The sequence below is a fragment of the Strongylocentrotus purpuratus genome, unplaced genomic scaffold, assembly GCF_000002235.5.
Source record: "Strongylocentrotus purpuratus isolate Spur 01 unplaced genomic scaffold, Spur_5.0 spur5_scaffold_15, whole genome shotgun sequence".
Lineage (NCBI taxonomy): Eukaryota > Metazoa > Echinodermata > Echinoidea > Camarodonta > Strongylocentrotidae > Strongylocentrotus > Strongylocentrotus purpuratus.
Genome location: NW_022145600.1, coordinates 26,508,830 through 26,528,521, shown reverse-complemented (window position 1 = coordinate 26,528,521; position 19,692 = coordinate 26,508,830).

Sequence of the window (19,692 nt, the reverse complement as noted above, 5' to 3'; positions counted from 1 at the left end):
ATGGCTTGATTTGGGCCATACTTTTTGCCAAATTAAAAAGAAAAAAGACTTAAGTTCAACTAACGAGAAACAAGAACGCAGGGGTGTCTGAGCCCCCTCAGAAGTTGAAGATTTTTGTTTAAATTGATGGATAGATGGCTTGATTTGGGGCATACTTTTTGTCAAATTAAAAAGAAAACAGTAGAACGCAGGGGTGTCTGAGGGGGGATGTGCCCCCCTCAGAAGTTGAATCTTTTTTTTTTAAATTGATGGATAGATGGCTTGATTTGGGCCATACTTTTTGCCAAATTAAAAAGAAAACAGACTTAAGTTCAACTAACGAGAAACAAGAACGCAGGGGTGTCTGAGCCCCCTCAGAAGTTGAAGATTTTTTTTTAAATTGATGGATAGATAGCTTGATTTTGGGCATACATTTTACCAAATTAAAAAGAAAACAGTAGAACGCAGGGGGTGTCTGAGGGGGGATGTGCCCCCCTCAGAAGTTGAATCTTTTTTTTTTAAATTGATGGATGGCTTGATTTGGCCATACTTTTTGCCAAATTAAAAAGAAAACAGTAGAACGCAGGGGTGTTTGAGGGGGGATGTGCCCCCCCTCAGAAGTTGAATCTTTTTTTTTTAAATTGATGGATAGATGGCTTGATTTGGGCCATACTTTTTGCCAAATTAAAAAGAAAACAGTCTTAAGTTCAACTAACAAGGAACAAGAACGCAGGGGTGTCTGAGCCCCCTCAGAAGTTGAAGATTTTTTTTAAATTAATGGATAGATGGCTCGATTTGGTGCATACTTTTTGCCAAATTAAAAAGAAAACAGTAAAACGCAGGGGGTGTGGCCCCCTCAGAAGTTGAAGATTTTTGTTTAAATTGATGGATAGATGGCTTGATTTTAGGCTTAATTTTTGCCCAATTAAAAAGAAAACAGTCTTAAGTTCAACTAACAGGAACAAGAACGCAACGGGAGGGGGTAGATAGTTGAATTTGTCGTTTCCATTGAACAATCAGCCTTAAAGTTGGGAAGATACAAGGGATTAATTTGATTTTTTCAGTTGGTGAAAGGATTTTCATCGTAAACCAATGTTTGAACTTCCGGTAATGTGAATGTAATATTAATGACGCTTCTAGTTTTATTCATAAAATCTGATCGCCTGATTTGGCTTGATTTTTCTCAACACAAGAGAGAAAGAGAGGAAGAAAGAAAAAAAAAGAAGATTTTAACCCCGAATCATGGGGGGGGGGGGGGGGGACATTTCGCCACCTGAAAATTCGTGGGGGGGACGTGTCCCCCCGTCCCCCCCCCCCCCCAGGATTGACGCCCATGGTGTTAGGCCCTAACGTAAGATATAGCTATTTATTAAGTCTTTAACTTTTAAGAGTAAAATATGAATATCTGATTATGAAAAAAGAAAAATTCCATTCCTTCAATTCATTAATCACCATCATGTTAATCAGAGATTCTACCCTGAATGAGTAGTAAAGATGATGTAGCTATAGTGGTCTAGTTTACTCACTCAATCAAATTGGATATTCTACTCTGAATGAATGAATAATGATAATATAGTAGATATAGATCTAGATGAATGTAGGAACCTACTGTAGTTTGATTAGTTTACTCACTCGATCAAATTGGGCAGTGCAGTGCAGCGGGTACGGATGCCGAGTCAGTGAATTCCCCCGCCGACCCGCCTGGCGGCGGCGCTGTACTGCTAGCTTGACACTGAGCTGAGCGATGAGCTGCTGCGCGGTGCACAACAGTAGTCTGCTAATTTACGGCCAGGACGAAAGCATGTGAACAAACTTCAGCCATCTCGTCTAAAATGTAGTACATTCGACTTCTCAATAACGAAATGTATACCAGGAATCAAAAATAGACCTTCATGCATTATGAAAATGATATTTTTGCAGTGATTTACTGACAAACACACTGCTCGAATTTCAGTGGTCCGAGTCGATACAACGCACATTTAATGTACGTGCGGCAATGCGATTTGCGAGCTGTGAGTAAATGGTCCGAAATGCCGTTTTTTTGTCATTTTACCTTAAGAGAAGTTATATATTGTCTTTAATAGTATCATATAACACAATTCCATTGCAGATTGTGGTTGGAAATGGCATTATTAAGTCACAATGAGCACAAACATATACACATTGGTATCTCTCGATCGATTAATCATGTCGGGACATCTCGCCCCAGCTTAAAAGGCTGGGGCGAGATGTCCCGTGGGGCGAGTTAGCCCGACCCCGTTGAATCGACGATACAACGTTAATGAATCGTCGGGTAAGGACGAAGAATCACCCTTTTTCGCATCGAAGACCTCTTGAATTATAATTTTCAATTGGTTGGAAAGATGCCCAGAGGAGTCGAAAAACATTGTAAGTCAAAATTGTAATTACTACCTCTTTACATTGCGAAAAAATGTGACCCAACCCGGTGTTTGAATCGTTTTCAGAAACGGGCTCTGGAGCTCCGACACCGGAGCTCCTGGGAGTTTAAATGCTCGAGGTGTTGCCGTAACAGGTACCTTACTCGGCGCTAGTGTAGTTCCGTATCCATTTTTTTAGCAGTTCCATATCCATTCTTAGCAAAGAAAATTTAGCCCAATTTTTTACTAATTTTAATCATAATCATATATCACAATTTCCACCTGAATTTGGATCACATCCGAAATCGGGAAGCCTCTGTTTAAGGCTTTGATGTCAACATCGTCGCTCAGTACCGTCTCTAAGCTATAGCTTTGCAACTCAAACTGAAGCTATCAGTCCAAAATTATGCAAACTTCTTGTATTGTTTATGGTATCGTGCATGCGCGTAATACCATAAACCATACGAGAAGTTTGCATAATTTTGGACTGATAGCTTCAGTTTGAGGTGCGGAGCTATAGCGTAGAGACGGTACTGAGTGAAGACGTCGACATCGAAGCCCTAAACGGAGGTTTCCCGATGTCGGATGTGATCCAAATTCAGGTGGAAAATGCAATATATGATTATGATTTAAATAAGTAAAAAATTGGGCTAAAATTCTTTTGCTAAGAATAGTACTGCCAAAAAAATGGATACGGAACTACACTAGCGCCCCTTCCTTATTAAATATCGAAACCACCTTTTTTATACAAAAGCGAAAAGGGGGGAAAATAACTGATCTTTACATTAAAGGGATCGTTTAACAATGTTAAATCTGAGATACACGGCCCTACATGTTATAGGTGTCTGTGATATGGTGTAATATTGAAGCCCTACAAAAATTGCGCTTCAAAATGATCAAGAAGTGCCTCAAAAAAGTAAAAAATCTTTGAGTGACCGGTTTTACCATACTCGTTTTCCCCAATAGACTGTAGTGTTATGAAAACCGTCAGGCGAACGGTTTTCAAATTTTGTAATTCCAATCATAAATATCTTGATAATCAGACAGGCGATCGGCTTGTTAAAGTCATGGGGTTCCTGACTGACCTAAAGGTTTATAATTATCATTGCATCTGAGCTAAATCCAGAATTTTGTTTCAGAATCTGAGACGAAGTTACCGGATCCCTTTAAGTGCAAGAATTTTTTGAAACATCACACTATTTACAGTAGAAAAAAGGAAGACAAAAATTAAAATAACATCGAACTTGAGCCTGAGGCAATGTGTACACTGCACTAGCTGACACTCACTGTCACACCTCGAGAAGGAAGATGGACCTTGGAAGAAAGATAGACCTGGAAACTCAACTGCAAATCTCTGCAATTTATCCAGTACATCCGGTAATAAGGTTTTAAGGTAATAAAGAAGGTAGAAAATGAGATCATTGCCATCAATACGCATTAGCATTGACCCCTGGCACAATGCGTTGCTGGTGTGCGGACACCCAACCCACATCATACAACTAACATTTCATTTGTAATAAAGGAATTAATGCAGTACACAGTAGCCATGCAGTAGGCCTACGTCTACGAGGATATTATTTGAAATAGACTAACCTTGTTTTAGTCTTTAGAAAACTACATGGGGTATGGACTATGTTGCGTGTTAACTAGTAATCCCACATAATTCCCTTTTTTAATTAAACTACTAAAAAGCAGTATCCCTCCAGACAAGAAAACACTTAATAAATGATCACATCCAGACAAATTGATTATGGTTAAAAACTGGTTCTATATTCTATAATTTCACATAAGATACAATGATTACAGAATTATCAGAAACCTCTTCTGTCTATCTCAACAGTGACAGACAATTAAACTATCACTAGGTCCTTGGTAGTTACTATTAATAATCAAACATAGATAACTTCCAACAGCACATTAATGTAAAGGAGACTCAACTTAGTCACTATGGTATTAATGATTACCGCTGAATACAAGTCTCGAAATATCAGGAGTCTAGCTGTTCAGTACAACGTAAAACAGTACCAAAACAAGTCAGTTAAATATCATTCACACTGCATGAATAATAACAGTCAAGAAAATACTACTCAAATCTAAGCTAGACAGCGTTTAGATTTACTTACATAGGCACGAAATATTGTGGTTCAAGAAACCGCTAAACAAATCTCTACTTGTGTATGTGTACGGAATGCACAACACGAGAATACAACAATATATCGGTGGATCTAGACTATAGCAGATCTAGATCAGTAGACCAGGCATAGGCCTAGAACTAGTGCAATTATAAAGATGTAAAATATGTGTTAGTAAGCGTACGCACTCAACAACAGGCACTCAGTCAGTCAAAATAAGGCCTCACAATGATAAACAATGCAAAGCATAAATCACAATATAATTAACGTTACGTGAGTCATTGGAGTTGAATTCAGAGTAGATCTTCTTCAAGTTCTAGATAGATGTAGAAACTAGCTAGACTAGTCGAAAACGGTGGTCGATGAGCTGGTTGTCGATCGCGTAGGATATGCAGACGATGATCGACGCTAGGTGAATACCACGATGATGAAGACGATGTTGAAGACAACGGTGATGACAACAATGATGAAGACGACGCTGGTGAAGACAGCGATGATGAAGTCGACGATGAAGACGACGCTGGTGAAGACAGCGATGATGAAGACAACGGTGATGAAGACAACGATGATGAATCAGTTAACAGATGAATACAATGATGATGCAGTCAATGTCAATAGATCAACTTCAGTGACTTGCGATGCAGGTCGAAGAATCAAATGTCGAGACAATATATATGAAGTCGATGATAAAAGGTTGTCAAACAATAATGCAGGTGAGAAAAACGTTAGATCATATTAAATGTTCTATTCTCACTGCTGGTGAATTAAAGTGTCGTCAATGTTGAACATCGAGAGAGTCAAAATATATCTTGCAAAACGTACAAGATGTAAATAGGTGAGCACGTCCACCGGGAATGGTCCGGGGACGTAGCAGTTCAATCCTCGTTGGATACAATTTTCTAGGTACAAATATCAACACAATGACAGCATGTGTGTATACCAATATTAAAACAGCTCACTGATTCCCGCACAGGAAAATCAGAAGAGCGCCAATCAACTACAGCGCGATTGGTTCAAAACAAGCGCACATGTATGTTAATAAGGCACGTGATCTAAATACTTATGAATAAATACGCGTACATCTATGTTAATTGGTCATGTGATCAAAATACTAATGAATAAACATCGTTATATAATAAATCGAGTTAAAACCAGTTCTGAGGACATGGCGTAATACCAAATCCTCGAACTCTCAATGACTTCTAAAGCGGCCATTTTGGATTAAAAACACAATATGTATACCAGTGAATTATAAATGAATGCACTGTAACATTTGTCGCTACAAGTCTTATCAGGTTTGCAGAGGCAGCATGTCGTCGTCGACAGACTTCATTCTAAATCTACTCCAAACTAAAGAAAGATCGGATCTTAACATTTAGTAAGATCAATCACTGAATCGAACTCGGAAGCGAGATGACGCGGCAGTACGTACTCTGGCAGCAGAAAGATGGCGATTGGGTGGGTCGCGGGGGAGCGATTGAAAGGGGGAATCCCCGGCTGCGCGTTTTTGTATTTTGTCCGCAATACAGCCTATAGAGGTCTAGCAAAATAACTTCTACGTTCGCGCGGGGTACACAGTGTTAGGCAGCCTTCATATCTCATGTTGTGTAGATAGACCATATCTCTATACGGTAGTTGTAATCAGCCATATCTCGTGTTGTGTAGACCTATATTGTAAGAACGCTTTAAAGGGGAATCGCGCATTGACTATGATGTTATATTCTTGAAACAATTAAAGAAGCATGTTTTTTTTCTCTCAAATGTTTCTTCAATTTTTTTAAAGACTTTATCTAGATTCTTTTACGATATTATTAATTTGCAGAAGGCCGTTACCCCCCCCCCCCCCCCCGAGGACAATTACCCCCACCCCTCGGAAAATTACCCCCATCCCCCACCCTGATAATAAGTCAGTGGTTTTGATAAAAGCAGATTTTTTTTCGGGGGGGGGGGGGTAATTTTCCGGGGGGTGATTGTCCATAGGGGAATTGTCGTAGAACCCTAATTCCTATATAGCACTAGTAAACCCCAAGCCCTATCCCATACACTGCCATCCAGTATCATAATTATAACCAGTTGAAAAGTACGCTTTAATTACTTGACGTTTTATATACAGATTGAAATACACATACCTCTAATTTAAGATCAAGCAAGTTTAAGTCGCTTAAAAATTTGCATTAATCCCTTGTTTTAAGCCCCAGTCCCATATAAAGCCGGACCAGCACGGACGAGCACGGACCACTCCGGACCATCCCGGACCATGGTCTGGGGTGATCCGGGATGGTCCGGGATGTTTTGTTCAAAAAAGTGTGATGCTTTTAAGCTACAGTCCCATATACGTCCCGGACCGTCCCGGACCATCCCGGACCCCATCCGGGGTGATCCGGGATTCGGTCCGTGTTGACACCGTGTTGGCACCGGGGTGGTCCTGGATGGTCCTGGATGGTCCTGGGCGGTCAATAACTCACTCCCGGACTGCCACGGATCAACACGGACCGCCCCGGCGCCACTACGGATGACCCCGGACCCAGCACGGTGGCTACACGGATCACCCCGGATCAAACTATTGTCCCGGACCGTCCCGGACCACCCCGGCAGTTTTTGACCGTCAAAAACATCCGGGGTCGACTCCCGGACCGCCCAGGACCATCCAGGACCATCCAGGACCATCCAGGACCACCCAGGACCACCCCGGTGCCAACACGGTGTCAACACGGACCGAATCCTGGATCACCCCGGATGGGGTCCGGGATGGTCCGGGACGGTCCGGGACGTATATGGGACTGTAGCTTTACATATTTTTGAATATCGATTGAAACAATATCAAGTTGGATGCATGGCCCCAAAAGGGATGCCTCAAAACGGCGGTTAGGTAGAATGAAATTGAGAAAGAGAGAGAGATACATATGAGGGAGGGGCGTGAGTGAGAGGGGGTATAGTGAGGGCGAGGGGAGAGAGAAACTGAGAAAGAGAAAAGTCGAAAATTTAGATAGGCAAATCAAGAGAGAGATAGGGAGAGAAGACAGAGAGGCCAAGATAGAGAGAGAGAGAGAGAGAGAGAGTAAAGGAAAGAGAGAGAGAGAGAGAAAGAGGGGGGGGTCGATGGAAAGCAGTATACATTCTACATGAAAGAGAAAGAAAAACTAACTTTTGAACACTATGAGTAATCTGATTCCTTTTTTTTGGTCACATCTCTCCAATCTAATGTCCATGCTGCGTTGCTGGCTGAAGGATGTGGAAAACATGAAATTTCCTTTGTCAATAAATAGGTCTCCTCCCCTAAATTCTAATACACCATTCAACATATAATTATTGTTTCTTGGGTCTTGTAACTTTTAAGATGAATTAATTAGAAACTTAAAGAATAAAACATGTGAACATTAGGATCTCTTCCTGTCCCCTGCATTATGGACTGGACATGCTTGAGGGAGTGAATAATAACATTTCGGACAAGTTTGCAGACCTTTGTGAAAAGACGCGTAGCCTATACAAGGGGTTGAACTTTAAAGTGTTTTTGTTGACTTCAACAGTGTTACAAAATGAGCTAGATGCCGTTGATGGGCGTGGCCGACAACCAAACTATGCCGCCACAGGTTATTGAAACCGATGCTTTAGTGAGTATAAAGTCTTCTCATCTTAAGCTGTATGATATTTCATTCGGTGTCACGATTGAACTCCTTCAGTATTCCTCGTTTGTAGGATTAATAATAATAATAATAATAGTGGGTTCTTGTATAGCGCTCATGTCAGTCAGATTTGACCCTCCTGGCGCTCCCGATTATTACCCTGGCTTTAGCACGGCTGCCATACGTCGCTCTAGCATTTCAAGGAATAAATTCCTATTTATGTATCATAAAATTATTCAATCCAGTGATAAGTATTGTTTAAAATTAAATTCGATGTGTATTGTGTATGTTGGTAGGAACACTGGTCTCTGATTGAGTGTTACCATATCATTGGCGGATTCATTGTGCACAGGGGGCACGACCGACCCCCCCCCCCCCCCCCCCCAAAAAAAAAAAAAAAAGAGGAGGAACTTGAGAGCATGGCTGGTATCCTGATTTTCTTGCTTTCCGTTTCTTTCTTTCATTCTGTTCTTGCTTGCTTGGTAAAAAGATGTAGGACTTGTGCCCCCTCCCCTCCCTCCCCCTGCATGAGAATTGTGGAACCCCAACTGCCGGTCTCGGATCAGTGTTTATCCATGATAAGATCCTCCATCCGGGTACATAGTTACAGTATAACAGCCCCAATGCAAATATCAATTGAATAAGAACTTACGCAACTCAAGCACCGAGTTTTTAAATTAGTGGTTTTCTCCTTTTATATAGGGCACAGTTAACCACACGCAGAACCTCGAAGGGAATTAGATCATCGTGCCTTTTAATTGGCTTCATGCAGGGCAAAATTTAGCCAGGGGATCGTCTCTTGCTCCTTTACCTTTAATTTAGCGAGCAATTCGAGAGGCCATGAATTTTAGATTTAACCGCTCATAGCACATTGGGTATCATAAAACTGTGCCCCTGCCCCCCCCCCCCCCCCCCCCCCCCGGGCCGCCTCTGGCTCAACCGTTTGAAACAGCTGAACCAATTATAGCTTCTCAGTAGCCAATTGTTTATTTATAAATGTGTCCAATAATTACGAAACACTGATTAGCAATTTCTTTTCGAAAACAGTACATGTCTAAGAAATTTTTGATAAGGGTTCCACTGTTCAAACATTTTCAGCATTAGTGTACGTAATGTGGAAATTTTCTGTGACATTTTGTGTCATTATCTTATGCTAAGATAGACAGATATTGATATCAATTAATGAAGTTCATTTTTTATTCATTTTTAAAAGATAAGTTTTTCTGATTTGTATTCATCCATGCTGGAATTTATCTGTGTGTCTTCAACACAAAGCTGAATTGAATATATGGGTTGTATGGAATAACAATAGTTATATTTGTATTTTCATAATCCAATTGTTTTGGCTATCTTGTATATTGTGTACTAAATGAAAGATTAGAGATATTGAATTGTGAAAAAAAGAAAAGAAAGTTCGGATGAGAGGGGAGGTAAGGGGAAATTAGTGTTTTACAGCAATTGAGAATACTTCGCAAAAAGATACTTTTATTGAAGAGTTGAATGGGCTAAATCAAATTCACCTTATTATCCTATTATCTCACACCTCTCTCTTTCTCTCTCCATCTCTGTATTTCTCTGTTTTCCTCTGTATCCCTATCTCTATAGAACCAGAACTCTCTATCTTTACTTTACATCTCTCTCTTTCTCTTGCTCTCTCTCTCTCTCTATTTATATCCTTCTCTCTCTGTATCGATGAACAGGGACACCCCTTGCTTTTGCTTCTTCTATCTTGTTAATGATTACTGAACTATTCTTTCAACTCTCACATCATTTCTTTATGACTGGAATGGAAATAACATAAAATAACAAGACATAAATACAACATTGCCCAACAAAAATAGAATAAAAAGCATAAACAAAGAAGTAATGTGTGTGAGAGAGAGAGAGAGAGAGAGAGAGAGTGAAAAATACAAAAAATAATGGCAGTCACTTTGGTAAAATCTACAAAAATTCCAAAATTCATAAAGGGTTAGTCCAATAAAATATATTTCCTTTATGTTCACACCTATTTTGTAACTCATTTTCTCTTTCATCTCTCATTCTTTTATCCATACTTCGCTGATACTATTTTCCAAATAATCACCTATAAGATAAATCATATTTCATTTGATTTTCAAATTTATTCAAACTTCCCACTCGAATTTGAATCTTATCAAGCTTAAATTTATCAATTGAGTATATATAGATTAAATGAAATATATAAAAAATATCCCGAACCAGATACAATGAACATTTCAATAAGATGAATATATGCTTGTATGTACATGCATACAGTCGTATTTTACATAAAAAGGATAAGCTTCCCTCACTTTAGAATTAGCATAGGCACTTGCATATATGAACTGAAAATTCAGAATTTCCCCGAGTGATGTTGTACTTTACTGAGGCCATAGGCTGAAGATGAAATATAACGGCACGAGGGGAATTCCAAATTTGGAGGTGAATAAATGTTACACTGAACAATGAAATGCATGCAATATATCGCGTAGAGAACTAGAAGAGATGTGCCCAGTCTAATTCACTTATGCACGCGTTATAACCTGCAAAATAATAACGAATAAATATAACAGAATGTCGAGTGTCTCGTGACACCATTTCAGCTATAGGATACAAATAAACCATAATCAAACTACACCTAGCACATTCTTCCGTCTCATTTGTACATCACAATGTTTAGATATCTAAGGCAACGCAAAATATATTTCTGAAATTCATGATCATCCAATACACATAGAAAGACCGTCTCCTTTGTACATCAAAATGTTGAAATATCTAAGGCACTAAAAAGTAGTTCATGATCATCCAATATACATAGAAATGTTTAGTACATCCTTTTGCATGACATAATTCAGAATAAACTCACAGATCTGAGCGATTTGCATTGTCTATTACGAAAATCAGAGTGGATTATGAAAATGACATCACTTAATCAGAAGAGGATGGTGATCAAAAGGCAAGGTAATGGAATGCTCATGAGAGTAGTGTCTATGTTTGTATCTTATAAGCCAATCAGGAATGCAAACTTACTAAAATATAAAACATATGTACAAGGCAAGTATGGCAAACATATACAAGTTCAAAATATACATGTATCATAATCTGGAATATGTATCATAAAAATTATTGAAATCCGGTACTGAATACAATTAGAATACACATGTATGGTAAACAATATATAGCAGCATATTTACATGTACGCTGGAATGATGTAAAGAAAATCCAGGAAAATATTTCCTCAAATGGATTTAATATATAAGTACTGGTGAATGTAGTTAAACATGTACAAACAATAATCCATCTCAATTAAATATCACACTGATAACTCAGGCATGTTAGATTGACAAAAGAGACATGTTTCTTAAAATTATAGCAGCATATTTACATGTACACTGGAATGATGTCCCAAAAAATCCAGGAAAATATTTCCTCAAACGGATTTAATATAGTACTGGTGGATGTAGTTAAACATGTACAAACAATAATCCACTTTTAATTAATATCACACTGATAACTCAGGCATGTTACATTGACAAAAGAGACATGTATCTTAAAATTATAGCAGCATATTAACATGTACACTGGAATGATGTAAAGAAAATCCAGGAAAATATTTCCTCAGATGGATTTTAAAATCTAAAACTGGATGTAGTTATTTACAAACAATAATCCACGTCAATAATACACTGATAACTCAGGCCTATATTCATACACCCTTACCAGACAAAGCTAGTTCTCGACTATCATGATGAGTTCTATCAAGTTCATAGACAAGATAACTAGAGCAATATGGCTATTAACATCTGGGTCATTTCTAGTAGCAAATTCACTAGTTAATTTAGATTCTACTTAATTATATTTTGTATTGAACATGTGCAATGACATCGACAAATACAGTGACATTCCGATAAGATAATTTAAACAATTACATACTTTAACTCATAACTCACTTTGTGAAAGTTGAGTGGTATTTCATACATTGCATGCAAATCACTAAAACAACATGGTTAAACTCTACAATACACATATACTTGGTACATGCACTACATGAACTGTCTAATACACTAACATCCTTGACAAGGCATTAATCAACATTTGCCACTCTCCACCCAGGTATAAATTGGCACCCGATATGCCAAAACATGATATATTCGGAGGCCGCCTAGGACAGGGTAATAATGTTTGGGCGCAAGAAGCAGCATGGCTTGACAGCATCACTATATCAGAAGCCACCGTTATTATCATTATAACAACTAGTTGCTGGCCGTGTCACCTTCTATTCACAGGCATAATGCATTGCTGAGTAAAAAATGACCCCCTATTTAGAGTATTTTCAGAAAACATTTACACATAACATGACCCCTTTCAGCATAAAACAGGTACACAATTGGCTCTTCATTCAACTCTGTGTTGGGCTTATTAAGTACACATTCACAAAACGTATTCTATTTTTGGAATCACTTTCTACAAATACCTTTCACATGTTTTGAACATTGTGACAATATTATGATCCCTTTCTCTCGAATTCTTCATTCTAACACCAGATAGGGGACTGCACTCATCTACTGGTAGGTGAAGAAGAAGGAAACAGCCTTTTTACCAAAAAATTACTCGAACATTTGCAAACCTCACCAAAAATTACCCCCTCATTTTACCACAAATTTCTTGCTATCAGTCCAGGGCTTGAAACTAACAGGCTAGCAGAGACACATGGATGCCCAAAATCTAGGTCCGGACCCCCAAAATTTGGAAGTTTTTACATAGGGCTAATGCATACAGACTGTAACAAGTTAAATCTGAACATCTTTTCCAAATAACAGTTAGTGTGGAGCCCTGTATCATACATACACGTACATACAAGATGAAGTGTTACCAGTGGGACACTGTCGTACTCTACCAATACCATTGCAACTAGACTTCATACTTTGATTGTTTCTCTGGGATTTCAGGATCATCCTGTGGAACTTACAAGTAGCTTGCCTCTTGTAAGGCCTGCTCAAGCTACTGCTACCCTCTTATCTGTGTGTGCCTGAGATAACTGAAATACAGTATCCAATGTATTGCCAACATGCTGTTGAGGGTGGTCTGATAAGGGTAATGTCCTTTGTGGATAGTGTACATCGGCCATTGGTTGCTGTTAAGGGTGGTCTGATGGTGGTAATGCCCTTCTTGGATAGTGTACATCACCCATAGGTTGCTGTTGAGGGTAGTTTGATGGTGGTATTGTCATCCTTGGATAATGTACATCACCAATGGGTTGCTGTTGAGGGTAGTTTGATGGTGGTATTGTCATTCTTGGATAATGTACATCACCAATGGGTTGCTGTTGAGGGTAGTCTGATGGTGGTAATGCCCTTCTTGGATAGTGTACATCACCCATGGGTTGCTGTTGAGGGTGGTATGATGGTCGTAATGCCCTTCTTGGAGAGATTACATCACCCATGGGTTTCTGTTGAGGGCGGTCTGATGATGGTAATGTCCTGCTTAGATAGTTTACATCACCCATAGGTTGCTGTTGAGGGTGGTCTGATGATGGTAATGTCCTTCTTGGATAGTTTACGTCACCCATGGGTTGCTGTTGAGGGTGGTATGATGGAGGTAATATCCTTGGATAGTGTACATTACCCATGGGTAGTTGTTGAGGGTGGTCTGATAGTGGTAATGCCCTTCTTGTATAGTGAACATCACCCATGGGTTTCTGTTGAGGGCGGTCTGATGATGTTAATGTCCCGCTTAGATAGTTTACATCACCCATAGGTTGTTGTTGAGGGTGGTCTGATGATGGTAATGTCCTTCTTGGATAGTTTACATCACCCATGGGTTGCTGTTGAGGGTGGTATGATGGTGGTAATGTCCTTGGATAGTGTCCTTCACCCATGGGTTGCTGTTGAGGGTGGTCTGATGATGGTAATGTCCTGCTTAGATAGTTTACATCACCCATGGGTTGCTGTTGAGGGTGGTCTGATTGTGGTAATGCCCTTCTTGGATAGTATACATCATGCAAGGGTTGCTGTTGAAGGGGGTATGATGGTGGCAATGTCCTGCTTGGATAGTGTAAATCACCCATGGGTTGCTGTAGTCCGGGGTATGATGGTGGTAACGTCCTTCTTGGATAGTGTACATCACCCATGGGTTGCTGTTGAGGGTAGTCTGATGGTAATGCCCTTCTTGGATAGTGTACATCACCCATGGGTTGCTGTTGAGGGTAGTCTGATGGTGGTAATGTTCTTCTTGGAGTGTGTATATCACCCATGGATTGCTGTTGAGGGTGGTCTGATGGTGGTAATGTTCTTCTTGGATAGTGTACATCACCCATGGGTTGCTGTTGAGGGTGGTCTGATGGTGGTAATGTCATTCTTGGAGAGTGTACATCACCGATGGATTGCTGTTGAGGGTGGTCTGATGGTGGTAATGTTCTTCTTGGATAGTGTACATCACCCATGGGTTGCTGTTGAGGGTGGTCTGATGGTGGTAATGCCCTTCTTGGAGAGTGTACATCACCCATAGATTGCTGATGAGCACCTAACCCCCTTGGAAGGGTGTCAAGGGAAACACTGGTGTTGGCATGTACTGGGTTCACACGACTAGTGCTTGCCATGGTTTCTTGGTACGTTGCTCTTGATTGCTCTGATGAGACATTTCCTGTGTTGTATGTGTTGCCAGGGTAACTACCTCCTAATAGTTGGTGAGGTGACCTGAAATAAGGATGATAAGGACTGTAAGGAATGATAGGAAACTGAGTAACGTTAAAGTGGTCCAAGTCGGCTGAGCTATAAAGGAAATAGTTTTTTCTTACTATCTGTTTGCAAGATGAGAAATAAGTAATGAACTACTATTGGTCTTATTGAAAGTACTATTCTTAAGAAACATTTTGATCAGTGGATGAAGAAGAAGAAAAAATAAATAGAAGAGACAACAGAACCCCCCCCCCCCCAAAAAAAAAAAAATATATATATATATATATATAAAAAGAACACAAAAATTCATCAAAGTTAAAGTTGATTGATTCCACTTTACAGTAGAGAATTTGTTCAATAAAGCTGTTAATGAATATTAAGTTCTGTGAGACAAGAAATCTTCATTGTTTTTAGAGGTATACAGTACCACAATATTGCATGCTCCCAGCAGGAGTATCAGCATTGTAGCTTTCCTTGGTATGCTATTAGAGGCTCTTTGAAAAGTCTACAGTAGTAGTAAATTTTATTGGATAACTTGTTTAGCACAGGGCTAATCTTCCACAAGGTCCATCTGGGTATACTGGTATACTGGGGTGTGCAGGAGGCCCACCACACCGGGGTTTCCCCCTACTCTTATACAAATAGTGCTGTGAGTTCTTAACATGCAAAGGTGGCGACTCTCCTCTACACAGGGCCTCCATTTGACGTCCTATCCGAGGGACGGATTATTTTTCACTTATAGCCTGCGTCTCTGAAGCAAGGGGAGGGGCAATTTAACACACAACGCAGGCATCAGTCATCCGCCTGGGTGGGATTCGAACCCGAGATCTTTGGTTCAACAGGCAAATGCTTTACTGACTGAGCCAACTCGCCTCCTCAGATACATGCTGTTATCTGAATTTTATTTTAAAAAATCACATTTATTGTACTGACCTTTGCAAACATTGGAGGGTGTGAAAAAATGAGTTCAAGTCATCTTGAGCTTCTCCATTGAACCTGAAGTTTCCCTTCTTGATCTGTGGAAAACAAACCTGTAACATATAATAGCAACATTGCTTATAAACTTTGTATCAGTTTCAAGTAAGTGGATCTATTTCATTCTGGCATATAATCTATTTTCTTGGGAATATACACTCAAGGGCTACACTTACATCCCTTAAACAAAATGAAAATAGGAAGAAAAAAGAAGTTTGGAGAATTAAAAAAGGTACAGTAAGAAAAATTATGTGCAGTAGATAAATCACAGGCATCATCCTACATGAAATATTTCGGGAGAAATTAATGATTTTTTTTCATTGCAGTACCCCCAAAAGGCTCGTTTCTACATAGAAAATATGACCCCTTTTCCTTCTCCTTTGTGATTTGACACCTGCCCCTTTTCTTTTGACAAGTTCCCATTTTCCTTAGCAATTAGTGTCCATCTTCCATTCTCATAAGTGCCCCTTTTCACTTCTGATAAATGCCCCTTCACCTCTGATAATTGCCCCTATTAAAATCTGAGAGGTGCCCCTTTTTCTTTTTAATCATAAACAATTCCCCTTCTCATCAATGCCCCTTTCCACCTATGATAAGTGCCCCTATTAAAATCTGATAGGTGCCCCTTTTCTTTCAAGGAATGCCCCTTTTCTTATATACATTAGTGCCCATTTTCTATTCCCTCAAGTGCCTTTTTCATCTCTGGTGAGTGCCTCTTTTCAGGTGCGAGAGTTGCCACATTTTCACCTCTGATAATTACTCCCAGTACAATTACCCCCTAGACAATAACTTCCCCAGGGCAACTACTCCCAGAATAACTGCCCCTAGGACAATTACCCATGGGACAAATACCCCCGGCCAACACAACTACTCCCATGACAATTACATGTTGCCCCAGGTCAATTAGGGTATGTTGACTAGGGATGATGGGGATTTCCTCAAGGGAACAGGGGATGGTGGTAGTCTGCAAGCACAGACCCTAATATGACACTTTATCAACAAATCATTGTGCCTTGAGAGAAGCCTAGCACAGCTACCTACTGGTTGTGTCAATAGTGTCAGGAGCAGCTACAGTGCATTGCCTTTGGTAGTCTTATAGTGCAGACTCACTTTTTCGACTGACCAGGGTTTGTGCTTGCAGATTAGGGTGGTGGTATGTGGAGGGGTTCCCACAGAAGAACTTCTTTAATTCAATAAACTTAAATCATACTTTAGTACAATGTAGAAATATCAATTGAAAGTTCCTTTATTCAACAGTTATGTAAAACAGGGGCGGAGAAGCATCCTTCAAAACAAAGGGGGAAATAACAGAAAAGGGCAATTTACAAAAGGTGAAAATGAGGTGGAAACTACCTTTCTAAGACATTATTATATCCCTACTATATTGTTCTTGAATAGCAGCCCACAACAGCCCATATATATATACCTGCATGGATGATGCCTTTGCTTTCAATGCAGAGTAGAAATCCCCAGTAAGGGCTATTCCAAGTGTCAGGTCAGACAGGTTGGGCATAGAACACAGTGCTTCTGCAAAGTGATGTAAAAGGGCTGGTGTGGGAAAGCAGAGACCATCAAGCTTGAGAGTCTGGACCTGCATTGTGTGTGAATATATTTAAGCATCACGTCTATACATGCATATGTTATATTTACTAATTTCTGTCTGTATTCTTACATTTTATACTGTGAGGATCTTATTCAAATTAGGTAGTTCTTTGTGAGCCCATGTAAGTTATACAAGGATCATATGCAAATTAGATGTTCTTTTGTGAGCCCATGTAAGTTATGCGAGGATCGTATGCAAATTAGATGTTCTTTGTGAGCCCATGTAAGTTATACAAGGATCATATGCAAATTAGATGTTCTTTTGTGAGCCCAGTTATGAACAGGTGCTTAATGTAGATTTCCACTTCACTAGATGAATAGCTAAGTGTATTCAAGTGTACACAATATCTAGGTTCTGTCAGGTGTATAGAATTGCAGACTAAACGCTAAAGTTTCTATGGAGAGGATGATTTAGAAAGAGTGATTTAAAAAAAAAAATTCTTTATGTATTCTTTATAGAGTACCAAAGCTGTGACATCATACAAATCTATTTTTAGAATTTCTCAATATTTCCTTCATTTTGAGAAAGAGCATCAAGAAAAATGTCCAAATGTCGAAATCCAATTGAATATGTTAAGTATTGGATGAGATATGACCATCTAAATAGATTTCCTATAGGAATCAGTGTTATTGCTCTGGCTCGTAATGTTATGAGCCGGAGCAAACTACCAGTTACACTGAGTGCCATAGGAAATCTATTTATTCAGATGGTCATATCTCAGCCAATACTTAACCTATTCAAGTGATTTTCAACAGTTGTACATTATTTTTTGTCCTCTTTTGGAAAACGAAGTTAAAATTGAGAAATTCTCATAACAGTTTTTTGATGACATCACACTTCACCGCTCTATGAGGCTTCCAATCTGTTTTCATTGATAAGTCCTTATCCTACTAACACTGACACTTATAAAACCAGAAATATGCATTTGCTATTAATGTATTAAAGGTATTCATAACTCTGGATTTCATGTGCACAATACCCTTAAGTCAGAAGGTTTTATGCTATGGTTCAGTGAGGTAAATTCTAGCATTTATTAAAATTGGTTCTTTAAAAAAAATGACTTATTTTGTTACTATCAATTAAACTTGTGAAAGGTTAGATATTGATTATTGATCAAAACAATGTCAATCTTTCAAACATTTGAATTTCAACTGAATCAGTACATGTGTAGTTTGCTTTATTCCATGTTTTATAACTGTTCCAAAGGGTGATTGGAGAAAAAAAAATATATAAACTGGTTTATACATGTGAACCATATAACTATTACTGCTGTTTCTGTCATTCAATGACCCTCCATGACATTCTCATTAGGACACACATACCTGTATGGATGATGCCTTTGCTTTCAATACAGAGTAGGTCTCCTCATGGAGAAACTCTCCAAGTGTCAGGTCAGTCAGGATGGGCATAGAACATAGTGCTTCTCCTAGGAGATACGATGAAGCTACTGTGGGACACTGGAGATAATCAAGCTCGACAGTCCGGACCTGCATTGTTTGTCAATATATTTAAGCATCACGTCTATACATGCATATGTTATATTTACTAATTTCTGCCTGTATTCTTACATTTTATACTGTGAGGATCTTATTCAAATTAGGTAGTTCTTTGTGAGCCCATGTAAGTTATACAAGGATCATATGCAAATTAGATGTTCTTTGTGAGCCCATGTAAGTTATACAAGGATCATATGCAAATTAGATGTTCTTTGTGAGCCCATGTAAGTTATACAAGGATCATATGCAAATTAGATGTTCTTTTGTGAGCCCAGTTATGAACAGGTGCTTAATGTAGATTTCCACTTCACTAGATGAATAGCTAAGTGTATTCAAGTGTACACAATATCTAGGTTCTGTCAGGTGTATAGAATTGCAGACTAAACGCTAAAGTTTCTATGGAGAGGATGATTTAGCAAGAGTGATTTAAAAAAAAAATTCTTTATGTATTCTTTATACAGTACCAAAGCTGTGACATCATACAAATCTATTTTTAGAATTTCTCAATATTTACTTCATTTTGAGAAAGAGCATCAAGAAAAATGTCCAAATGTCGAAATCCAATTGAATATGTTAAGTATTGGATGAGATATGACCATCTAAATAGATTTCCTATAGGAATCAGTGTTATTGCTCTGGCTCGTAATGTTATGAGCCGGAGCAAACTACCAGTTACACTGAGTGCCATAGGAAATCTATTTATTCAGATGGTCATATCTCAGCCAATACTTAACCTTTCAAGTGATTTTTGACAGTCGTACATTATTTTTTGTCCTCTTTTGGAAAACGAAGTTAAAATTGAGAAATTCTCAAAACAGTTTTTTGATGACAT